The following is a 27001-nucleotide window of genomic DNA, read 5'->3' as shown; positions in this document are numbered from 1 at the left end:
TGCCAGAGACTGGGTAATTTATAAAAGAAAGAGGTTTAATTGACTCACAGTTCAGCTTGGCTGGGGAGGCCTCAGGAAACGGCAAGACCAGCTTGGTCAGTGAGACCCTAACCCAGCGGTGCTAGAGGAATTAAAGACACACACACACAGAAATATAGAGGTGTGAAGTGGGAAATCAGGGGTCTCACAGCCTTCAGAGCTGACAGCCCCGAACAGAGATTTACCCACGTATTTATTAACAGCAAGCCAGTCATTAGCATTGTTTCTATAGATATTAGATTAACTAACAGTATCCTTATGGGAAACGAAGGGATGGGCCGAAATAAAGGGATGGGTTTGGCTAGTTATCTGCAACAGGAACATGTCCTTAAGGCACAGATCGCTCATGCTATTGTTTGTGGTTTAAGAATGCCTTTAAGCGGTTTTCCGCCCTGGGTGGGCCAGGTGTTCCTTGCCCTCATTCCAGTAAACCTACAACCTTCCAGCATGGGTGTCATGGCCATCATGAACATGTCACATTACTGCAGAGATTTTGTTTATGGCCAGTTTATGGCCAGATTTTGGGGGGTCTGTTCCCAACAGGAAAATTACAATCATGGTGGAAGGCAAAGAGGAAGTCAGGCACCTTCTCAAGGCAGCAGGAAGAAGAGACGAGCAAAGCAGTGGAGATCCCTTTATAAAACCATCAGATCTTGTGAGAATTCACTCACTATCATGAGAACAGCATGGGGGAAACTGCCCCCAGGATTCAATTACCTCCACCTGGCTCTCCCTTGACACGTGGGGATTATGAAGAATACAATTCAAGATGAGATTTTCGGTGAGGACACAAAGCCTAACCATATCAGATCCTGTCTCTAAAAAAAAAGTGTTGGGTACCATGGCTCACACCAGTTCCAACACTTTGAGAGGCCAGGGTAGGAGGAATCTTTGAAGCCAGGAGTTTCATGGTAAAATGAGCTATGATCCTGCTGCTACACTCCAGCCTAGACAACACAGCAAGACCTTGTCTCTAATATATATACATATGTATATATATATGCCATATATATACAAATATATATATGCCACATATATACATATATATGCCATATATATGCCATATATATACATATATATGGCATATATATGTATATATGGCATATATATGGCATATATATGTATATATGTATATGCCATATATATACGTATATATGGCATATATATATATGGCATATATATACATATATGTGTGTGTGTGTGTGTATATATATATGTGTATATATATATATATATGTGTGTATATATATATATATATGTGTGTATATATATGCCATGACACCCATGCTGGAAGGTTGTGGGTTTACTGGAATAAGGGCAAGGAACACCTGGCCCACCCAGGGCAGAAAACTGCTTAAAGGCATTCTTAAACCACAAACAATAGCATAAGCGATCTGTGCCTTAAGGACATGCTCCTGTTGCAGATAACTAGCCAAACCCATCCCTTTATTTTGGCCCATCCCTTCATTTCCCATAAGGGATACTTTTAGTTAATCTAATATATATATATACACTAAAATATTATATACATATGTACACCATATGTATTTTAGACATAAAGTTCCCATTCATCAAAGATAACCAATTTATAATATGACATCACAAATTTTTAGCCTATACACATATAAGCACCAATACACACATAATCTTTTTTTTTTTTTTTTTGTCATTTGGGCTGGAGTGCAGTGGTATGATCATAGCTCAGAACAACCTTGAACTCCTGGGCTCAAGTGATCCTCCCACTTCAGTCTCCTGGGTAGCTGGGACTACAGGCACAGGCCACTATGCCTGGTTAATTTTTGTATTTTTGTAGAGATGAGGTTTTGCCATGTTGCCCAGGCTGGTCTGAAATTCCTGACCTCAAGTGATCCACCTGTCTCGGCCTCTCAAAGTGCTGAGATTACAGGCATGAGCCACTGTGCCTGACCCCATGTGAACATAATCTTTAAAATGAGCTCTATTGCATATTGTTTTACAACTGCTACATATATAATATATGGTGCTGTGTATAAACTGTGATATATATAGTGCATGTGTGTGTGTCTATATTTCTGTAAGATAAATTTCTAGAAGTGAAATTCTTATTAGTGGAATTTGTGAGTGAAAGAAGGTGGTGATTTAAATTTCGATAGATGTTATGGTTTGAATGTTTTTTCTTTCCCAAACTCACTTCACATGAAGCAGGGCCTTTAAGAGGTGATTGGGTTATGAGGGCGTTTCCCTCATAAATGGATTAATCCATTCTAGATTAATGGATTAATAAGTTAATGGCTTACCATGGGAGTGGGACTAGTGGCTTTGTAAGGGGGGAGGAGAAACCTCAGCTGGCACGTGTTGCCTCTTGCCAGGTGATGCCTTGCACTGCCTTGAGACTCTGGAGAGAGTCCCCACTGGCAAGAAGGCCCTCACTAGATGCCCCTCCCTCAACCTTGGACCCAGCCTCTAGAACTGTAAGAAATAAATTTTATTTGTTTATATATTACCCATTTTCAGGTGTTCTGTTATCAGCAACAGAAAACAAAGACAATAGCTATTGCCAAATTTTGTTTCACTCGTATAATCTCCCTTGTTGTCCACAGGCAATTAGTTTCAGAATGTCCTGCAGACACCAAACTTCAAAGATGCTCAAGTCCCTGATACAAAAGGGTGTACTATTTGCATATAACCTATGAACATCCTCCCATATATTTTAATCATCTCTAGATTACTTATAATAGCTAATCCAATGTAAATGCTATGTAAATACTTGTTATACTGTATTGTTTACAGAATAATGACAAGAAAAAAGTGTGTACATGGTCAGTACAGATGCAACCATCATAGGCATAACTGCATTTCTGATCTGCAGTTGGAGGGCCAACTGTATTTGTTTCCAGTAATAATGTAAGGAAGTATCTGTTTACCCATGCTCTCTGTGCTACTGGGCACTTGCAATCTTTTAAATAACTTAATCTGGCCAACCAAGAAAAGACAGTTGATCTGCTGTGATTATGTCAAGCACAGAGCAGGCAAAACCAAATCACCTAACAGATCCAGCCAGTAAAGATACAATAAGCCTTCTTTAGATTTATTTTTCTTTAATTACTTTAACTTTTTTGAAACAGTCTTGCTCTGTCGCCCAGGTTGGAGTACAGTGGCGCGATCTTGGCTCACTGCAACCTCTGTCTCCAGAGCTCAAGCCTCCCGAGTAGCTGGGATTACAGGCGCCCGCCACTAGGCCCAGCGAATTTTTGTATTTTTAGTAGAGATGGGGTTTCACCATGTTGGCCAGGCTGGTCTCCAACTCCTGACCTCAAATGATCCACCTACCTCGGCCTCCAAAGTGCTGGGATTACAGGTGTGAGACACCACACCCGGCCCCTCTTTAGATTTAGATGGTTTATTACTTACATAAACAGCAAAAGGAAGGGTAGTCAAAGATGTCAGTTTCCCATGGTCCTTGTCCCACACCCCAAAATGAACATGGAAACAAAAGGAGCTAGATCACTGTGAAATGAGTTGTGAGATAACCGCGTTGCTGAGGAGCTGATGTTAGACTGCAGCTGCAGAGATTTTTAGCCTGAGCCTTAGACCTCATCAGAACTGGATGGCCACAAGAAACTCTCTGGCAGCATCCTTGGTGGGGAAAAGGAGGCAGGTGGGAGAAGCCCCACGGCAGCTCCTCTCAAGCCCCATCCTTTTGTGTTCCAGGAGTATCACAGGACTCAGGATAGCTGTGGGTTAAGCTTTTGCCTGTATGTCCTATGCTGATAGTGCAAGGTGACCAGGGCCATCATGGAGCAGTTCCCCTACAGATTATGAGGTTATTCAGGCTTTTTACATCTTGTTCTAATTTTGATAATTTATTTATTTTCCCAGAAATCTGTTCATATCACTGAGATTTTGAAATGTATGGGCATAAAGTTGTATATGGAATTATCTTATAAATCGGCTTGGGGTTTTTGTTTGTTTTGAGACAGGGTCTTGCTATGTCACCCAGGCTGGATTGCAGTGCCACAATCATGGCTTACTGTAGCATCAAGCTCCTGGGCTCAAGTGATCCTCCTGCTTCAGCCTCCCGAGTAGCTGGGACTACAGGCATGCACCACTGTGCCTGGCTAATTTATTTTATTTGTAGAGACAGGATCACGCTATGTTGCCCAAGCTGGTCTCTAACTCCTGGCCTCAAGTAATGCTTCTGCCTCAGTCTCCCAAAGTATTGAGATTACAGACATGAGCCACCATGTCTGGCCTCTTATAATTCTTTTAATTTCATTCATATATGTATTTTCCCCCTTCTTCATATCTGGTGTTCTGTATTTGGGTTTTCTCTCTTTTTTTTTTTTTTTTTGAGACGGAGTCTCGCTCTGTCCCAGGCTGGAGTGCAGTGGTGCAGATTCGGCTCACTGCAACCTCCGCCCCCTGGATTCAAGCAATTCTCCTGCCTCAGCCTCCTGAGTTGCTGAGACTTCAGGTGCATGCCGCCACACTCGGCTAATTTTTTGTATTTTAGTAGAGACGGGGTTTCACTGTGTTGCCTAGGCTGGCCTCGAACTCCTGAGCTCAAGCAATCTACCCGCCTCAGCCTCCCAAAGTGCTAGGATTACAGGTGTGAGCCACTGCACCCAGCCTAGGTTCTCTCAATTGTTCCTTGCTCAGGTTTACCAAGGGTTTGTTTATTTTTTGGAATAAGCCCTTGGTTTTACCTAGCAATCTATTGCTATTTGACTTTTTCCTTTGTTTAATTCATTAATTTGTTTTATCTTCACTATTCCTTTTTGTCAATTTCTTTAGGTTTGTTCTGATGTTCTTTTTCTAGACCCCAACACCTCTCAGATAAATTCCTGGTTAATTTATTTTTACAGTTGCAGAGACAGAGTGGTGCTACTGGCTGCCAGCTAGCTGTCCACTCCCCCTGTCATCTATTCTAGTTCTGCTAGAATAGCCAGCTAGAGTTACAGGAAGCCTGCTTCCCCAAGGTGTAAACAAGAGCCTCAACAACCCGGTAGTAAGACTCCTCCCAGACTAGTCTGGCACTCAGGGTAGGCTTTTACCAATCCAACCTCCTAATAGGGAAACTGAAATGCAAGATTCCAGGGACAGAAGCAACCAACAAGCAAGACCCTAAATTCCTTTTTAATCCACTTTTTCAGCACGACCAACTTTTCTATGTGAGAGGCTCTCAGTCCTATGTATTTCAAATTATGACTTACTTTTCCTCTTGCTTTTTTTTTTTTTTGAGACCGAGTCTCAATCTGTCACCCCGGCTGGAGTGCAATAGCATTATCATGGCTCGCTAAAGCCTCAACCTCCCAAGCTCAGGTGATCCTCCCACCTCAGCCTCCTGAGTAGCTGGGACTACAGGCACGTGCCACTATCCCAGCTGATTTTTTGTATTTTTCTGTAGGGATGGGGTCTCACCATCTTGCCCAGGCTGGTCTCAAACCCCTGGGCTCAAGCAGTCTGCCTGCCTTGGACTCCCAGAGTGCTGAGATTACAGGTGTGAGCCACCATACCTGGCCCATATTAAGACTTTCAGAGCATCTGAAGTTTGTTCCTCTCTGGACCAGCTCCAAAGCTAAAGCTGACAGAAATCCCAGAATATGATTCTCAGGCTGCCCCGTCACCACTGACAGTGGGCACAGGAATAGCCTAACCATTAGGAAAATGAAAGAAGGAAAGATAAGCACCAGGCTAATGTGGAAGCCTTCAAAGTTGGAGATGTCCAACAGCAGCAGGAATAACTTGGTGTTAGTCATTGCTCTTAATTTATAATGTATAAATCCTGGGGATTTCTTTTGCTTCTTTCTCCTATTGGATCTCTTATTTTGGGGGTTCTGTTTCTTCCTCTTTCATGGCTGACTCCTTCATTTTCTGGAGCTCACCCTCTAGGACTAGATTTCTCAACCCTGACACACATTATTGACATTTTGGACCAAATAACTATTTGTTTTGTGAGTCTGGAGGGGTGAGCAGGGGATTGTAAACAATAAAAGCTGTGTAACCTTTGTAAAAGAGGCTAGAATTTATTTCTAAGACAGTAGAGAGACACTGAAAGGTTTTAAGCGGCAGAATGACAGGGCCACATATGCATTTTAGAATTGCTCTACCTACACTATGGAGATTAAATTGAAGGAGTTAAAGTCAGGAAAGCCAATTAAGAGATTGTTATAAACCAGGCATCGTGACTCACGCCTGTATTGTAATCCCAGCGTGATTTTAAAGGCCGAAGCGGGAAGATTCCTTGAGCTCAGGAGTTTGAGACCAGCCTAGGCAACATAACATAGTGAGACCTCATGTCAGCAAAAGATTAAAAAAAAAAAAAAAAAAGACCTTTTTTTTTTTTTTGAGACGGACTCTCGCTCTCGGCTCACTGCAAGCTCCACCTCCTGGGTTCATGCCATTCTCCTGCCTCAGCCTCCCAAGTAGCTGGGACTACAGGTACCCGCCACCATGCGCAGCTCATTTTTTGTATTTTTAGTAGAGACGGGGTTTCATCATGTTAGCCAGGATGGTCTCGATCTCCCGACCTCGTGATCCGCCCGCCTCAGCCTCCCAAAGTGCTGGGATTACAGTCGTGAGCCACCGCGCCTGGCCTAAAGAGACCGTTAATAATCATCCCAATGAAAAGGGATGGCTTTGTGTGGCAGTAAAGAGATGGGGGTAGATTTGCTAACTATTTATGAAGCAAAATCAAGAATACTTGGTTAATAATTTGACATGGCAGGAGAGGGCAGAGGTAAGGATGATTCCTAAGTTTCTAGTTTAAGTACTGTATGGCAGCAGGTGTTGTCTTTCTGTTGTTTAAGGAACACTATGGTAAAGCAGGTTTTGGAGAGGAAGATCAAAATAGTCCAGTTTTGGGCCAGGCATGGTGGCTCACGCCTGTAATCCCGGCACTTTGGGAGGCCCCAGGTAGGTGGATCACCTGAGGTTAGGAGTTTGAGATCAGCCTGGCTAACATGGTGAAACCCCGTTTCTACTAAAAGTACAAAAATTACCCAGGCATGGTGGCGCACACCTGTAATACCAGCTACTTGGGAGGCTGAGGCAGGAGAATTGCTTGAACCCAAGAGGTGGAGGTTGCCATGAGCTGAGATCGCACCACTACACTCCAGCCTGGGCAACAGAGTGAGACTCCATCTCCAAAAAACAAAACAAAAAAGTCCAGTTTTGATGTACTTATGAAGTAACAGTGTGCTGAGTGATATAAGCAAGATGGAGAACAGGAAACCCCAGACCCTCATTCTCCCACAGAGACATCAACTTAACAACATCATATGGACAAAATTGCCTTTCTGATAACTCCAAAAACCAGTTGAGAGTTTGCAGCACCCAAAGGTGCACAAAGCCAAGAGATGCAATAAAACAGGTAGGAAACTGTATGGCATTTTACTTGCCACTGGTAAAGAAAAGCAAGGACAACTGTCATAGTTACAGCAAGACAAGTGGGGATTTACAGTCAAAGAGCAGAGTGCAGGGTGGTGGTGGGGTGGGGGTGGAGGCGGGCATTGGATGGAAAATTACTAAGAGGCAAAGTCAAGGGAAGGGTGACATTCTGGTAAAACTGATTTGACAGGATTCTTGCTGAAGGCAGGCCAGGATGATGGAATGTCATCTGGAGGATGGTGGAGGATGATGAATTTGATTAGATGTCAAGAATGGAGGATTTTTGCTAAAACTGCAAGAAACAGTTTTGTGATGCAAAGATGAATACAGGAGCTCAAAGGTCAAGTCCTGGTTAAGTAGAGGGTTCAGAGGAATCTGACTAAAGTGTGGTCAAGGAGAGATTATTTGTCACCCTACCTATTCCCTATCCCTAGCACATTGTGGTATAATTGGGAGAAAATTTCCAATCCTCTTCTCCCTCAAGAGAGAAAAAGAGAAGGGAACCAACCATGAGTCTAATGCGCAGTCCTTTTGACAGTTCGCCCAAGGAGCAGATTTCTATCTCTCCTGACTTGGAGTGCTGATGGGAACAGCGGTTTAAATGCCAGGCTGGGGTCACTGAGATCAAAGGTGAGTGCCACAGCTTGTTATGGCAACAATAAGACTGTAGTACCACAGACAGACACCAAGGGGAGCAAGAGATTATGGGCTGCAGAAAAGAGGCAAGCAAACCTTTAATTGAGGAATTATATCCACAGCCCAGAAAAGACTCATTGCCAAAAAAAGTTGGGAAAAGCCCTAGAATCTCTAGCAGGTTGACTGGTGAAGGTCTTACCCTGTATAAAGCCAGCCTGAAATGCCCGAAGCTTAAAAAAAGATTGCAAGGCATACAAAGAAGCAGAGAAACATGGCCCAAATAAATAAAATAAATCTCTAGAAACCGACCCTAAGATATGGAGATCTCTTAATTACTTGACAAATAATCCAAAATAATCATCTTAAAGATGCTCAAGCTAAAAGAGAACATACACCACAAAACAGAATCAGGAAAACAATGCATGTACAAAATGAGGAAATCAACAAAGAGACAGAAACTACAGAAAAGAACCAAATGAAAATTCTGGAGCTGAAGAATATAATAACTGAATGGAAAAATTCACTGGAGGGTTCATACTTGATCAAAGAGAAGAAAGAGTCAGTAACTCTGAAAACAGTTCATTTGAAATTATTGAATCAGATGGAAAAAAATGAAGAAAAATGAAGGAACTTAAGGAGCTTATGGGACATCATCAAATGAAACAACATGGATTATGGATATCCCAAACATAGATGAAAGACAGCGCTGAGATCCTACTTGAAGAAATAATGACTCTGTATTAGTCTGTTTTCATGCTGCTGATAAAGACATACCTGAGGCTGGGCAGTTTACAAAAGAAAGAGATATATTGGACTTACAGTTCCACGTGGCTGGGGAGACCCTACAATCATGGCGAAAGGTGAAAGGTACATCTCATGTTGTAGCAGACAAGAGGAGAGCATGTGCAGGAAAACTCCTGTGTTTTTTAAAAACCATCAGATCTCATGAGACTCACTCACTATCATGAGAACAGCGCAGGAAAGACCCACACTTATAATTCAATCACCTCCACCAGGTTCCTCCCACAACATGTGGGAATTGTGAAAGTTACAATTCAAGATGAGATTTGGGTGAGGACACAGCCAAACCATTTCAGACCCCAAATTTCCCAAATTTGAGGAAAGAAATTGCCATACAAATTCAAGAAGCTCAACAAACTCCAATAAAAATAATCTCAGCAAGACCCATATAGAGTCATACTATAATCACATATTGTCAAAATTCCAAAGAGAATCTAGAAAGCAACAAAAGAAAAGTGACTGAGGTGGAGCCAAGATGGCCGAATAGGAACAGCTCCAGCGTACAGCTCCCAGCGTGAGCGATGCAGAAGACGAATGATTTCTGCATTTCCAACTGAGGTACCGGGTGCATCTCATTGGGGATTGTTGGACAGTGGGTGCAGGACAGTGGGTGCAGCGCACCGAGCCTGAGCCGAAGCAGGGCAAGGCATTGCCTCACCCAGCAAGTGCAAGGGGTAGGGGAATTCCCTTTCCTAGGGGTGACGGATGGCACCTGGAAAAATGGGTCACTCCCACCCTAATACTGCGCTTTTCCGATGGTCTTAGCAAATGGCACACCAGGAGATTATATCCCGTGCATGGCTTGGAGGGTCCTATGCCCACGGAGCCTTGCTCATTGCTAGCACAGCAACCTGAGATTGAACTGCAAGGTGGCAGCGAGGCTGGGGGAAGGGCCCCCGCCATTGCTGAGGCTTGAGTAGGTAAACAAAGTGGCCGGGAAGCTCGAACTGGGTGGAGCCCACCGCAGCTCAAGGAGACCTCCCTGCCTCTGTAGACTCCACCTCTGGGGGCAGGGCATAGCCAAACAAAACGCAGCAGAAACCTCTACAGACTTAAATGTCCCTGTCTGACAGATTTGAAGAGAGTAGTGGTTCTCCCAGCACGCAGCCTGAGATCTGAGAATGGACAGACTGCCTCCTCAAGTGGGTCCCTGACCCCCGCCTAACTGGGAGGCTCCCCCCAGTAGGGGCAGACTGACACCTCACAAGGCCGGGTACTCCTAAGAGACAAAACTTCCAGAGGAACGATCAGGCAGCAACATTTGCTGTTCACCAATATCCGCTGTTCTGCAGCCTCCACTGCTGACACCCAGGCAAACAGGGTCTGGAGTGGACCTCCAGCAAACTCCAACAGACCTGCAGCTGAGGGTCCTGACTGTTAGAAGGAAAACTAACAAACAGAAAGGACATCCACACCAAAACCCCATCTGTACGTCACCATGATCAAAGACCAAAGGTAGATAAAACCACAAAGATGGGGAAAAAACAGAGCAGAAAAACTGGAAACTCTAAAAATCAGAGCGCCTCTCCTCCTCCAAAGGAACGCGGCTCCTCACCAGCAATGGAACAAAGCTGGATGGAGAATGACTTTGACAAGTTGAGAGAAGAAGGCTTCAGATGATCAAACTACTCCGAACTAAAAGAGGAAGTTTGAACCCATGGCAAAGAAGTTAAAAACCTTGAAAAAAGATTAGATGAATGGCTAACTATAATAACCAATGCAGAGAAGTCCTTAAAGGACCTGATGGAGCTGAAAACCACGGCACGAGAACTACGTGACGAACGCACAAGCCTCAGTAGCTGATGCGATCAGCTGGAAGAAAGGGTATCAGTGATGGAAGATCAAATGAATGAAATGAAGTGAGAAGAGAAGTTTAGAGAAAAAAGAATAAAAAGAAACGAACAAAGCCTCCAAGAAATATGGGACTACATGAAAAGACCAAATCTACATCTGATTGGTGTACCTGAAAGTGACGGGGAGAACGGAACCAAGTTGGAAAACACTCTGCAGGATATTATCCAGGAGAACTTCCCCAATCTAGCAAGGCAGGCCAACATTCAAATTCAGGAAATACAGAGAATGCCACAAAGATACTCCTTGAGAAGAGCAACTCCAAGACACATAATTGTCAGATTCACCAAAGTTGAAATGAAGGAGAAAATGTTAAGGGCAGCCAGAGAGAAAGGTCGGGTTACCCAAAAACGGAAGCCCATCAGACTAACAGCTGATCTCTCGGCAGAAATTCTACAAGCCAGAAGAGAGTGGGGGCCAATACTTAACATTCTTAAAGAAAAGAATTTTCAACTCAGAATTTCATATCCAGCCAAACTAAGCTTCAGAAGTGAAGGAGAAATAAAATCCTTTACAGACAAGCAAATGCTGAGAGATTTTGTCACCACCAGGCCTGCCCTAAAGGAGCTCCTGAAGAAAGCACTAAACATGGAAAGGAACAACTGGTACCAGCCACTGCAAAAACATGCCAAATTGTAAAGACCATCGAGACTGGGAAGAAACTGCATCAACTAACGAGAAAAATAACCAGCTAATATCATAATAACAGGATCAAATTCACACATAGCAATATTAACCTTCAATGTAAATGGGCTAAATGCCCCAATTAAAAGACACAGACTGGCAAATTGGATAAAGAGTCAAGACTCATCAGTGTGATTATTCAGGAAACTCATCTCACGTGCAAAGACACACATAGGCTCAAAATAAAGGGATGAAGGAAGATCTACCAAGCAAATGGAAAACAAAAAAAGGCAGGGGTTGCAATCCTAGTCTCTGATAAAACAGACTTTAAACCAACAAAGATCAAAAGAGACAAAGAAGGCCATTACGTAATGGTAAAGGGATCAATTCAACAAGAAGAGATAACTATCCTAAATATATATGTACCCAATACAGGAGCACCCAGATTCATAAAGCAAGTCCTTAGAGACCTACAAAGAGACTTAGACTCCCACACAATAATAATGAGAAACTTTAACACCCCACTGTCAACATTAGACAGATCAACGAGACAGAAAGTTAACAAGGATATCCAGGAATTGAACTCAGCTCTGCACCAAGCGGACCTAATAGACATCTACAGAACTCTCCACCCCAAATCAACAGAATATACATTCTTCTCAGCACCACACCACACCTATTCCAAAATTGACCACATAGTTGGAAGTAAAGCACTCCTCAGCAAATGTAAAAGAACAGAAATTATAACAAACTGTCTCTCAGACCACAGTGCAATCAAACTAGAACTCAGGATTAAGAAACTCACTCAAAACCACTCAACTACATGGAAACTGAACAACCTGCTCCTGAATGACTACTGCGTACATAACGAAATAAAGGCGGAAATAAAGATGTTCTTTGAAACCAACGAGAACAAAGACACAACATACCAGAATCTCTGGGACACATTCAAATCAGCGTGTAGAGGGAAATTTATAGCACTAAATGCCCACAAGAGAAAGCAGGAAAGATCCAAAATTGACACCCTAACATCACAATGAAAAGAATTAGAGAAGCAAGAACAAACACTTTCAAAAGCTAGCAGAAGGCAAGAAATAACTAAGATCAGAGCAGAACTGAAGGAGATAGAGACACAAAAAACCCTTCAAAACATCAATGAATCCAGGAGCTGGTTTTTTGAAAAGATCAACAAAACTGATAGACCGCTAGCAAGACTAATAAAGAAGAAAAGAGAGAAGAATCAAATAGACGCAATAAAAAATGATAAAGGGGATATCACCACTGATCCCACACAAATACAAACTACCATCAGAGAATACTATAAACACCTCTACGCAAATAAACTAGAAAATCTGGAAGAAATGGATAAATTCCTCGACACATACACCCTCCCAAGACTAAACCAGGAAGAAGTTGAATCTCTGAATACACCAATAACAGGCTCTGAAATTGAGGCAATAATTAATAGCTTACCAACCAAAAAAAGTCCAGGACCAGATGGATTCACAGCCGAATTCTACCAGAGGTACGAGGAGGAGCTGGTACCATTCCTTCTGAAACTATTCCAATCAATAGAAAAAGAGGGAATACTCCCTAATTCATTTTATGAGGCCAGCATCATCCTGATACCAAAGCCTGGCAGAGACACAGCAAAAAAAAAAAAGAATTCTAGACCAATATCCCTGATGAACATCGATGCAAAAATCCTCAATAAAATACTGGCAAACTGAATCCAGCAGCACATCAAAAAGCTTATACACCATGATCAAGTGGGCTTCATCCCTGGGATGCAGGGCTGGTTCAACATACGCAAATCAATAAATGTAATCCAGCATATAAACGGAACCAATGACAAAAACCACGTGATTATCTCAATAGATGCAGAAAAGGCCTTTGACAAAATTCAACAGCCCTTCGTGGTAAAAACTCTCAATAAATTAGGTACTGATGGGACGTATCTCAAAATAATAAGAGCTATCTATGACAAACCCACAGCCAACATCATACTGAGTGGGCAAAAACTGGAAGCATTCCCTTTGAAAACTGGCACAAGACAGGGATGCCCTCTCTCACCACTCCTATTCAACATAGTGTTGGAAGTTCCGGCCAGGGCAATCAGGCAGAAGGAAATAAAGGGTATTCAATTAGGAAAAGAGGAAGTCCAATTATCCCTGTTTGCAGATGACATGATTGTATATCTAAAAAACCCCATCGTCTCAGCCCAAAATCTTCTTAAGCTGATAAGCAACTTCAGCAAAGTCTCAGGATACAAAATCAATGTGCAAAAATCACAAGCATTCTTATATACCAATAACAGACAAACAGAGAACCAAATCATGAGTGAACTCCCATTCACAATTGCTTCAAAGAGAATAAAATACCTAGGAATCCAACTTATAAGGGATGTGAAGGACCTCTTCAAGGAGAACTACAAACCCCTGCTCAACAAAATAAAAGAGGACACAAACAAATGGAAGAATATTCCATGCTCATGGATAGGAAGAATCAGTATCGTGAAAATGGCCATACTGCCCAAGGTAATTTATAGGTTCAATGCCATCCCCATCAAGCTACCAATGACTTTCTTCACAGAATTGGAAAAAACTACTTTAAAGTTCATATGGAACCAAAAAAGAGCCCACATTGCCAAGACAATCCTAAGCCAAAAGAACAAAGCTGGAGGCATCACGCTACCTGACTTCAAACTATACTACAAGGCTACAGTAACCAAGACAGCATGGTACTGGTACCAAAACAGAGATATAGACCAATGGAACAGAACAGAGCCCTCAGAAATAATACCACACATCTACAACCATCTGATCTTTGACAAACCTGACAAAGACAAGAAATGGGGAAAGGATTCCCTATTTAATAAATGGTGCTGGGAAAACTGGCTAGCCATATGTAGAAAGCTGAAACTGGATCCCTTCCTTACACCTTATACAAAAATTAATTCAAGATGGATTAAAGCTTAAATGTTAGACCTAAAACCATAAAAACCCTAGAAGAAAACCTAGGCAATACCATTCAGGACACAGGAATGGGCAAGGACTTCATGTCTAAAACACCAAAAGCAATGGCAACAAAAGCCAAAATTGACAAATGGGATCTAATGAAACTAAAGAGCTTCTGCACAGCAAAAGAAACTACCATCTGAGTGAACAGGCAACCTACAGAATGGGAGAAAATTTTTGCAATCTACTCATCTGACAAAGGGCTAATATCCAGAATCTACAAAGAACTCAAACATATTTACAAGAAAAAAACAACTGCATCAAAAAGTGGGCAAAGGATATGAACAGACACTTCTCAAAAGAAGACATTTATGCAGCCAACAGACACATGAAAAAATGCTCATCATCACTGGCCATCAGAGAAATGCAAATCAAAACCACAATGAGATACCATCTCACACCAGTTAGAATGGTGATCATTAAAAAGTCAGGAAACAATGGGTGCTGGACAGGATGTGGAGAAACTGGAACACTTTTACACTGTTGGTGGGACTGTAAATTAGTTCAACCATGGTGGAAGACAGTGTGGCGATTCCTCAAGGATCTAGAACTAGAAATACCATTTGACCCAGCCATCCCATTACTGGGTATATACCCAAAGGATTATAAATCATCCTTTTAAAATCATTTATATGATTTATAAATCATAAAAATTTATAGCAATAAAGACACATGCACACGTATGTTTATTGCGGCACTACTCACAATAGCAGACTTGGAACCAACCCAAATGTCCAACAATGATAGACTGGCTTAAGAAAATGTGGCACATATACACCATGGAATACTATGCAGCCATAAAAAATGATGAGTTCATGTCCTTTGTAGGGACATGGATGAAGCTGGAAACCATCATTCTAAGCAAACTATCGCAAGGACAAAAAATGAAATGCTGCATGTTCTCTCTCATAGGTGGAAATTGAACAATGAGAACACTTGGACACAGGAAGGGGAACATCACACACCAGGGCCTGTGGGGTTGGGGGAAGGGGGAGGGATAGCATTAGGAGATATACCTAATGTAAATGACGAGTTAATGGGTACAGCACACCAACATGGCACATGTATACATATGTAACAAACCTGCACATTGTGCACATGTACCCTAGAACTTAAAGTATAAAAAAAAAAAGACATAGAAAAAGAAATGTATTGTATTCTTGAAACCAATTGCTAAAAGAGTAGATTTTGTGTTCTCACCACACCAAAAAAAGGATAAGTAGGTGTGGTAATGCATATGTCATTTAGCTCAATTTAGCCATTCCACATTGTATACATATTTCAAAATAATATGTATACAACAAGTATATACAAATTTGATTTTTCATTTAAAAATAAAATTCTTGGCCAGGTGCGGTGGCTCACGCCTGTAATCCCAGCAGTTTGGGAGGCTGAGGCGGGCAGATCACTTGAGGCCAGGGGTTCAACACCAGCGTGGCCAACATGGCAAAACCCCATCTCTACTAAAAATACAAAAAAAATTAGCCAGGGCACACACCTGTAATCCCAGCTACTTGTGAGGCTGAGGCAGGAGAATTGCTTGAACCCAGGAGGCAGAGTTTGCAGTGAGACGACATCATGCCACTGCACTCCAGCCTGAGGGACAGAGCAAGACTCTCTCTCAAAAAAGAAAATAATAATAAAATAAAAGTCTTAGGAATAAACTTAACCAAGGAGGTGAAAGACTTATACACTGAAAACTATAGGACATTGCTGAAAGAAATGAAAGAAGACAAAAATAAATGGAAAAACATTCCATGTTCATGGATTGGAATATTTTATGTTGTTAAAATGTCCATACAACTCAAAGTGATCTACAGTTCAGTACAATCCCTATCAAAATTCCAGGGGCCTTTTTTGCAGGAATAGAAAAAAAAGATCCTAAAATTCATATAGAATTGGAAAGGACCTTGAATAGCCAACACAATCTTGAAAAAGAACAAAAATGGAGGCCTCACACCTTCTGATTTCAAAACATATTAGAAACGAACAGTAATAAAGACACTGTGATCCTTGCTTAAATATAGACATATAGACCAATGGAACAGAATAAAGAGCCCAGAAATAAACTCTCATGTACATGGTAAAATGATCTTCAACAAGGGTTAGTAGACCACACGATGGAGAAAGGACAGTTTCTTCAACAAACGCTGCTGGAAAACTGGATATCTAAAAGCAAAAAAAATGAAGTTGGATCTTTTCCTTCCAGCATATAAAAAATTAGCTAAAAATAAGCTGGACACAGTGGCTCACACCTATAATCCCAGCACTTTGGGAAGCCAAGGCGGGTGGATCACTTGAGGTCAGGAATTTGAGACCAGCCTGGGCAACATGGTGAAACCCTGTCTCTACTAAAAATACAAAAATTAGCAGGGCATGGTGGCACATGCCTGTAATACCAGACAGACACAGGAAGGGGAACATCACTCAGCCTCTCATGAGGCTGAGACAGGAGAATCACCTGAACCCAGGAGGCAGAGGTTGCAGTGAGCTGAGATCATGCCACTGCACTCCAGCCTGGGTGACAGAGAGAGACTCTATCTCAAAAAAAAAAAGTGGCTAAAAATGGATTAAAGATCTAAATGAGGCTAGGCATGGTGGCTCACGCCTGTAATCCCAGCACTTTGGGAGGCCAAGGCGGGCTGATTACCTGAGGTTGGGAGTTCAAGACCAGCCTGACCAACAGGGATAAACCCCGACTCTACTAATAATACAAAAATTAGCCAGGTGTGGTGGCGCATGCCTGTAATCCCAGCTACTTGGGAGGCTGAGGCACGAGAATCACTTGAACCCAGGAGGCAGAGGTTGCAGTGAGCCGAGATCATGCCATGCACTTCAGCCTGGGCAACAAGAGTGAAACTCTGACTCAAAAAATAAAAGATCTAAATGAAAGATGGAAAACTCTAAAACTCCTGGAAGAAAACAGGGGGAAATCTTCATGACATTGGATTTGGCAATGGTTTCTTGGATATGATACCAAAACATAGGCAACAAAAGCAAAAACAGACAAATGAGGCCACACAAAACTCAAAAATTTCTGTGTAGCAAAGGAAATAATCAACAAATTAAAGGCAACATACAGACTGGAAGGAACTATTTAAATTATATTTATGATAAGGGTTTAGTATTCAGAAGATACAAAGAACTCCTACCACTGAACAACAAAAACCAAATAACCTGATTTTAAAAAGAGCAAAAGATGAAGACATTTCTTTTGAGAAGATGTACAAATGGCCAACAAGCATACGAAAAGATGTTTTAACATCAGTAATCACTAGAGAAATGTAAATCAAAATCACAATGAAATACCTTACACTCATTAGGATGGGCCACTATAAAAAAATTAAAACCCAGAAAATAACAAGTGGCAAGTACGTGGAGCAACTGGAATCCTTGTGCACTGTTGGTAGGAATATAAAACGGTGCAACTACTACGGAAATCAGTGTGGAGATTCCTCAAGAAATTAAAAATATTATCATATCCAACAATCCTTATACAAAAGAATTCATCCTCTGGTGGATGATAAGGTTAAGAGAGCAAAAATCAAACAAACAGGCTGGGAGTGGTCACTCACGCCTGTAACCCCAGCACTTTGGGAGGCCAAGGCGGGCAGATCACTTGAGACCAGGAGTTCGAGACCAGCCTAGCCAACATCGCGAAACCCCATCTCTACTAAAAATACAAAAATTAGCCAGGTGTGGTGGTACATGCCTTTAATCCCAGCTACTTGGGAGGCTGAGGCAGGAGAATCGCTAGAATCCGGGAGGCAGGGGTTGCAGTAAGCTGAGATCACGCCTCTGCACTCCAGCCTGGGTGACAACTCCGTCTCAAAACAACAACAATAACAAACCAAAAACAAAACACCCTAAAGAATTCAAAGCAGTATCTCAAAGACATATTTTCACACCCACGTTGATAGTAGCATTATTCACAATAGCCAAGGTAGAAGCAAATGAAATGTCTGTCCACAAATGAACAAATAAACAGAATGTGAAACATACATACAATGTTATATAATACAGCCTGGAAAAGATAGGAAATTCTGACATTTGGTACACATGGATGGACATCTAGGACACTACACTGAGTGAAATAATGCAGCCACCAAATACAAATACTGCATGACCCACTCATATGAAGTATCTAACGTAGTCAAGTCCATTGAAATGGAAAGTAGAATGGTGGTTTCCAGGGCTGAGAGAAAGGAAGAGATGGGCAGTTGATTTTTCTTTTTCTTTTTTTTTTTTTTTTTTTTTGAGACAGTCTTGCTCTGTCGCCCAGGCTGGACTGCAGTGGTGCGATCTTGGCTCACTGAGACCTCTGCCTCCTGGGTTCAAGCGATTCTCTTGCCTCAGCCTCCAAGTAGCTGGGATTACAGGACGTGCCACCATGCCCAGCTAATTTTTATATTTTTGGTAGAGACAGAGTTTCACCACGTTAGCCAGGCTGGTCTCAAACTCCTGGCCTCAAGTGATCCACCTGCCTCGGCCTCCCAAAGTGCTACGATTACAGTCGTGAGCCACTGCATCGGTTGGCAGTTGATGTTTAATAGGAATAAAGTTTGTTTTTTCAAGATGAAAAGTTCTAGGGATCTATTACACAACAATGTGCATATACTTAGCACTGCTGAACTGTATACTTAAAAATGGTAAAGCCAGGCCAGGCGCAGTGGTTAAAATGCTAAATTTTATCTTTTTTTTTTTTTTTTTATCATAATTGAAAAAAGAAAAAAGGAAATAACAGAATGCCCAAACGGATATTTGGGCCAAGAGAAGCTCAAGAGAGAGATCTGGACTTGAGATAAGATTAGAAAACAACCAACCTGTTGATGACAATTAATCCATGAGGGGATGAAGACACCAGAAAAGAATGTAGAGTTAGAAAATGGCTTGTGATCCTGAGCCCTGCCATCACTTAGGAAGTGGCAGAGGAAGGGCCTGCAAATGAGCCTGGGAATGACTGGCCAAATTGGAGGCAAAAACAAAGGCAGAATGGAGGAGGAAGGAGCAGTGGGCGTGCACAGTAAAGTCACGGATATTGTGCTAGAATATTGCTTACAGCACGCCATTCAGGACAGCCCTAAACTGACACTCGGTTCACATGGATATCAATGTAATTACTCATTCTGTGGTGGGTATCGGGGTGGTTTCCCGACGTGGCTGAATGGCAGAAACACAATGTTAAGCAAAATATGCTGGACACAAGCAACCACATACTGTGTGATTCCACTAATACCAAGTACACAAACAGGCATGGTTGGAAAGAAGTGGGAAGGAGGCTTCTGAGGTGTGGGGTTTTATTTCTTGACTTGGACGTCAGTTTCTTCTGCTCAATTTGTGAAAAATCACCAATCTATATACTTACTTGATCAAGAATATAGAAAGCTATTGAGTCCAAGTGTGGTGGCCCACACTTGTAATCCCAGCACTTTGGGAGGCCAGGGTGGGAGGATCATTTGAGGCCAGGAGTACAAGACCAGCCTGGACAACATAGCAAGACCCCCTCTTTTTAAAAAAAAAATTAGCCGGGTATGGTGGTACACCTGTAATCACAGTTCTTTGAGAGGCTCAGGTGGGAGAATCACTTGAGTTCAGGAGTTCAAGACTATAGAGTGAGCTATGATCGTGCCACTGCACTCTAGCCTAGGTGACAGGGCAAGACCTGTTTCTAAAAATAAAAAATAAAAAAAATTTTAAAAAAGGTTTTGAGAGGTATAGAAAGATAAGGACTAAAAAGTGGTTTTTGGGGCAGGTGGTGGCTCACACCTGTAATCTCAACACTTTCAGAGGCTGAGGCAGGAGGATCACTTGAAGCCAGGGGTTCAAGACCAGCCTGGGCAACAAAGCAAGACCCTGTCTCTCTCTAAAAAACAACAACAACAACAAAAAAGTGGTCTTTGGATGAGAATTTTGGAATAGTGCTAGACAGAAGGAAGCATGAGATAATACTAGTGAGAGAGTAGATTGCAGGGTGAGATAGGAAGGTAAGCCACCCTGGACAAATTTGTAAAGGTTAGGAATGAACTCAGTGACGGCTGAAGGGCAGGGTACAAAGTGAGGTTGAGAGATGACTTTTTTTTCTTTAATTTGTTTAAGGTGGGAAATGATACCAATTGCTCAGTTGCCTATTCCCCTTACCCAGCCTCAGGTCTGAGTATAATTCTCAGGCCTGATGGGGTTTGCAGTGTGGGCTTTATCTCCCTGTAGTCCTGAGGAGGAATAGCAGAGTAATGTTGGTGCCACTAGGGTGTCGTTCTCTTAAGACAGATACAATGCTGTTTCTTTACAATACTGGCTAAGTTGCTGTCACAAAAATACTCCAAATATGCGGTAGCTCAAACAAGATAAAGCATATTTCTTTCTCACTTAGCAGCCTGAAAGTGGGCAGGTGGTTCAGGGTGAGTAGGTGTTTTTGTTCCATTTCATCCAGGGACACCCTTTTGTCTTGGAGCCGGCAGCGGCACCAGGGTGTGCCATCTGCTACAGGGTGGAGGTGACTCAAAGCCCATGGGTAAGGAAAATGGGAGGATGCAGTAAGTTATTTCCCTTTTTGAGGACCTAACCCAGAAGTTGCAATCATCAAATCTACTTACATCTCATTGGCTAGAAATGAGTGTCATGGCCACTCCCAGATGCAAGGGTGTGCACTCCAGCTGGATGGCTGGCCAGAATCAAATCCTGGGAATTGACACAGGAGGACAATTAGCGTTCTCTGCTTCCAATGCCAACTCCAGCAATATCTTTCCAGAATTGAGACCTCTCATACTGTTCTGGCCTGTAGGGCAGATATTTGCTAGATACCTGGTATAAGCAAATCAGCTGCTTAGACTGGTGTCCCTTTCTTCTGAGACAGAGTCTTGTTCTGTCATCCAGGCTGGAGTGCCGTGGTGCAGTCTGGACTCACTGCAACATCCACCTCCTGGGTTCAAGTGATTGTCATGCCTCAGACTCCCAAGTAGCTGGCATTACAGGTACACACCACCACACCTGGCTAATTTCTGCATATTTTTTTGTAGAGATGGGGTTTCTGCCGGGCTGCCCAGGCTTGTCTCGAACTCCTAAGCTCAGGTGATCCACCTGCCTCTCTCCCAAAGTGCTGGGATTACAGGCATGAGCCACTGTACCTGGCCGCTGGCGCCCCTTTTGATTGGGCCACCCTCTACCTGGCCATGTCTGGATGCAAGTGTTGCGAGACATCTTAACTGTCACCCCACTCCTCCCTAGCTAGCACGGCAGAAGAGGTTTTCCTGGATTTCTTCTTTCTTATGACTAATCTAAAATAGGAAGATCTTCTCCTTCAGTGCGTTTATTTTTCATAATACCCAGGCAGAGTTCTCTTGCTTTGTCTTTCTGCTTATTACCTATTGAAAGGAAAGTTTCCAAATATAGGCAAAAATTCTTCACTTTTTCTTTTAATTTCAGTGCTCATATGTAGATCATTACAAACAGAACTTCTAAAAATGTTAGTAGTGACCGGCCTGGGCATTAGGCCAGGCCATAGCTCAGGATGCTGGAAGTCACTGAAGATGAAGGCAGGAACCACAGGAATGAGGGAGGTCTTGGGTGGCTGGTGAATGGTGGCGATGAGAACACGTAGGGAATGTCAAAGAAACCGGATTTTACACAAGGTAGAGGGGGAATGGCTTGCAAGTGGTTGTATGGAGAAAGGCGGAAAGTGACCTTACACCTTTTACAAAACACAAATGTTTTGTGACCTTACACCTTTTACAAATCAAAACGATCACAGACTGAAATGTAAAAAGTGCAAAACTAGCTGGGTGTGGTGGCATGCGCCTCTCGTCCCTTCTACTTGGGAGGCTGAGGCAGGAGGATCGCTTGAGCCCAGGAATTTGAGACTGTGGTGAGCCATGACTGTACCACTGCACTCCAGCCTAGGCAACAGACGGAGGCTCTCTCTCTTGAAAAAAAGAAAAGAAAAGAAAAAGAAAAGTGCCAAACCAGAAAACTTCTAGAAGATAACACAGCAGAAAATCTAGATGAACTTGGATTTGGCAATGAGCTTTTATATGCAACACCAAAAGCAAGATTCATGAAATTATGGCCTGGGACACGTAGTTTCCCTAAGTAAGAAGAACTGGATCAAGAGATCTGCACATTTTGCACACTGAGGGCCACAGTCTGGGTAGCCAGCCCCCGGAAACAGGCAAATGCTAGGAATGCTGACATCAGCCAAAGACTGCTGGGTCTGACCTGCAGACCCTGGGCCGCGCGACAGATGAAGAAATGCACTCAGACACAGGTATCCATCCCATGAAAGAGCAGGCTAGAGGTCCAGGCAGTTTCACAGAAAGAGCTGTAGCAGCCACCAGCCCTCACAAGCTGGTGCCCCATGCATTTATTCAGTGCAGATCTAATGACAAAGGTCTCGAGTAAACACCACTAGAGGGTAATTAACATTGCTGACCTCCCAAGTAGAGAGCAGTCCTGCACCCACAGAGAACCAAAGGTGAGTCTTAGGACCACATGAGTAAACAAGACATTTAGATAAACTCCTCTACATTCCTATGTATCTACGCCCTAAGCTTTTAAGAGAATTCAGTTGCCTTCAGCCAAATCTTTTACTGAAGCTATGCAAACCTCCCAGCCTTTCAAGAAGGTTTGTGTCTATTTCCTATAAGTTTATTTTTATAATTTCTCCCACCACTCGGACTGATCCCCTACGGTAACATATTTGTGAATAAGGAACAATTTATTCCTCATCACATTGAGGAGCTGTGTGATCCTTCGTGCTGGATCAGAGATGAACACCAAGTGCCTTCCTAACACCAATGTCATCCTGAACGTCAACAGAAAACACTGGCCGTGGAGAAGTTTTTTAAACCTCTTGAAGCATTTTGCCAATGGCCAGACTTCAATCATCTTCCTTTATTTACAAAAAATTTAAAACCAGTGGCAACAAAGGCACAGTACTTAATAAAGCAACTAAGTTAGAAGTGCAAGACGCTGACTTACATGCTGTTGATTGATCTGGAGAGGCAGGACCATTTACTAGGCTGAAAAGGTGGTGGTCATCTGGTATCTTCCTAAAAAAGTTTATCAGGGTCCTAATCCTTTTCTAGAAGGCAAACTGAGGCCTGGAACAAGACAAGGTCTTCTCCAAGGCCACACAACTAGTCAGTGACAGAGGATTCATTTTAAAGTCCTGTCCTTTCAGGTCTGTGCCTACAAACCAACACTCAATCTGACTATTTCAACCTGGCCAAAAGCAACACAAAACACCCAACCATGCATTTTAGGGGAAGAAAATAACGGCGGCAACTGAGCAGACAGACAGGGGCAAGTCCAATGTGGCCTCCCAGATAAACCTCAATGCACTTACTTCTTTTGGCACAGATACTTCCTTCTGAACTTTGAAGGAAAGTCACATCACATTGCACTCTGTCCATGTGAATTCAACCCTGCTGTGTGAACCAAACTTAAACGCATTAAATTCTACAAATAGGCCGGGCACAGTGGCTAACACCTGTAATCCCAGCACTTTGGGAGGCCAAGGCGGGTGGATCACCTGAGGTCGGGAGTTCGAGATCAGCCTGACCAACATGCAGAAACCCCATCTCTACTAAAAATACAAAATTAGCCAGGCGTGGTGGCGCATGCCTGTAATCCCAGCTTCTTCGGAGGCTGAGGCAGGAGAATCTCTTGAACCCAGGAGGTGGAGGTTGCGGTGAGCCAAGATTGCGCCATTGCACTCCAGCATGGACAATAAGAGCGAAACTCCGTCTCAATAAATAAATAAATAAAGTCATTCATTCTACAAATAGCCACTAGTAGAATTATTAAGATAGAAAACCATGATGGGTACTAACAGATTCACTCAGAAGGACTGGGCTAAAACTAATTCACATATGTGTAGCTCTGGCTCGAAGAAGACACAGGGCTTGGAGGAGGCAAGATTGTTCAGCATGAATTAAAATTGATTTATGAGCTTGCTGTACCACTTGGAATAGAAAAAAATAATCTTTTCAGCGCTTTTGACCCCTCTCTCAAATTACACCAGTGTGCGACTGAGGAACAACAGCGCCGACCACCCATCCTTCTCGATCCTTCGGGAAATTAACTTTTTTTTGGATGGGAGAGTCAGTAGATGAGGCTTCATTTTCCATCAGGGAACACGAACTGCTGCGGGAAGATCCCAGCTTCTGGCTAAAGCTGGGGCGGTAGGAGCCGCCGGCCAGCTAGCCACCCAGTCCCCAGAGCCCGGGCTTTAGGTAAAGCGTGGAGATGCAAACCAGTTTTGCCGCCAAGGACACGGCCAGGCGCGTCTCCTCCCGGGCCTCGCAAGGACCAAGTTAGGGAGACGACTTCCAACTTTCTCTGCCCGGCCCTAAACGCTCGCCGCCCCTGCCCAGCCGCCCACTCTCTGGCAGCCTGCAAGTCTCCATGCAGAAGCGGCTCCGTGCTGCCCGGCGGCACGACAGGACTTCAGGGCAAAGGAGGACAAAAGTTCCCACCAGGTGGGCACTGCGGGAAGGTGGCCGACGACCCCGAGATTCTCCGGCAACCCCGGCGGGCCACCCCGGGGCGGTGAGGGTTTCCGCGGCACATGCGCGGCTGCGTCGGCCGCTTCCCCTGCCGCCCGGGAAGGTCACGCCGCCCGGGAAGGTCACGCCGCCCGGACACCGAGGCTCTCCCCGCGCCCCGCGCCCCGCTCCCCGCTCCCTCCGCCCGGCACGCTCCCCACAGCTGCAGGCGCCGGGCTGGTCTGCGCTTACTGCTGCGCCAGCGTGGCCACGTCCCGCTCAGGCTCCGCTGCCTGCCCTTGGCTCCGGGTAGCTGGCCGGGGCGGCCGCTTAACACCCACGTCGGCCGCGACCGGCCCACTGCGCAGGCAGCCCTGGAGGCGGCTCCGCGAAGCTCAGGAGCGCCCCTGCGACCGGGGGGCGGACTGCGCAGTGCCGCGCCCGGGCAGGAACCTGGAGTCGCCACCGCCCACCGGCCTTGCCGCCATCCCCCGCACGGGAAGCGGAAGTGGGCGCGGGACCGCGGCGCGCGCAGCCCAGCCCGCGAGCTGGCGTGGCGCTGCTGCCTGCCCTAGCAAAGCTGTAGGGCAGGGCCTGCGCCTCTGGGGACTTTCCCTCCTCTAGGCTCCCCGAGACCCTCTCTGAGGTCGGACCCTCAGCCAGCTGGGCTGAGGATGAGGGCTGGGGGCGGGAATGTCAGTGGTTGGGAGGACTTAAGTTTTTAGCTAGTTCGACCTTGTTGGGAGGCTAAGACCTTATTTATAAATTATATTTGAATATAAAATTATACTCGGGATTCAAGGCCCTAATATAAAATACAGTTGAGTATGAAAATACAGGAATTAGCCGGGCGCGGTGGCTCACACCTGTAATCCCAGCACTTTGGGAGGCCGAGGCGGGCAGATCACTTGGGTTCAGGAGTTCAAGACGAGCCTGGCCAGCATGGTGAAACCCCGTCTCTACTAAAAATACAAAAATTAGCCGGGCGTGGTGGTGCGCGCCTGTAATCCCAGCTACCCGGGAGGCTGAGGCAGGAGAATCGCTGGAACCCGGGAAGCAGAGGTTGCAGTGAGCTGAGACTGCACCATTGCACTCCAGCCAGGGCGACAGAGCGAGACTCCGTCTAAAAACACACACACACACACACACACACAACAGAAAACTGGAATTGTAGTGATGGAAAGTAAATTCCCTTATTACCAGTTTTTTGTTTTTTTTTTTTTAAAGCCAGGCTGGGCGCGCTGGCTCACACCTGTGATCCCAGCACTTTGGGAGGCAGATGTGGGCGGATCCCCTGAGGTCAGGGGTTGGAGACCAGCCTGACCAACATGGTGAAACCCATTCTCTACTAAAAATACAAAAATTAGCCGGGCATAGTCGTGGGCGCCTGTAATCTCTGCCATTTGGGAGGCTGAGGCAGGAGAATGACTTGAACCCGGGAGGTAGAGGTTGCAGTGACCCAAGATCGCGCCATTGCACCCCAGCCTGGGCAAAAAAGTGAGACTCCTTTCCAAAAAGAAAAAAAAGCCATTTCCCAGTCCCCCTCTCCCAAGGAAATCCATCTGATGCCATTTCTGCAAGTGCACTGATGAAAACTGTAACACTGTCAGCTCTGATCTTGTAGTCCCTAAGGAACTATAGGTTATATCTGTGGTTCTCTGGCATTTTGTTAAACAAGTGGAAGCATTCGAGGAAACTTGTTTGCCCAGAGTAATTTTCTTTAATGCCCTAAGACAAAGGGTCAGAAAGGTCTTGGTCTATTTGAGGCAGCCACTCAACATAACACACAGCCACTGCTTTCCCATTGCTTTGGTTCAGCCTTTGTATATTGATTTTCATTTTCAACACTATTTTCTTCCTTAAACAGGGTGTGGGCCAGGCGCGGTGGCTCACGCCTGTAATCCCAGTACTGTGGGAGGCCAAGGTGGGCAGATCACCTGAGGTCTGTTCGAGACCAGCCTGGCCAACATGGTGAAACCCCATCTCTACTAAAATTACAAAAATTAGCCCAGCGTGGTGGCATGTGCTTGTAACCCCAGCTAGTCGAGAGGCTGAGGCAGGAGAATCACTTGAACCCGGGAGGTGGAGGTTGCAATGAGCTGAGATTGCACCACTGCACTCCAGCCTGGATGACAGAGACTCCATCTGAAAAAGAACAAAAACGAAAAAAAAACAGGGTGTGGT

At 44.1% G+C, this 27001-nt stretch overlaps 1 protein-coding gene across 1 annotated transcript in view; it reads right to left on the bottom strand.

Annotated features, from left to right (window-relative positions):
• The window catches only part of MPHOSPH8 (M-phase phosphoprotein 8), a 68895-nt gene extending 43617 nt beyond the window's left edge, over positions 1 to 25278 (bottom strand). The window contains exon 1 of the mRNA XM_032150679.2: positions 25070 to 25278. The gene's annotated coding sequence lies outside the window, so the exon portion shown is untranslated. The remainder of the gene's footprint in view (positions 1 to 25069) is intronic.
• Positions 25279 to 27001: the final 1723 nt, after the last annotated feature.

This window comes from Hylobates moloch, unplaced genomic scaffold (genome assembly GCF_009828535.3).
Source record: "Hylobates moloch isolate HMO894 unplaced genomic scaffold, HMol_V3 SCAFFOLD_4, whole genome shotgun sequence".
NCBI lineage: Eukaryota > Metazoa > Chordata > Mammalia > Primates > Hylobatidae > Hylobates > Hylobates moloch.
This window is presented reverse-complemented; position numbering and strand designations above follow the sequence as displayed.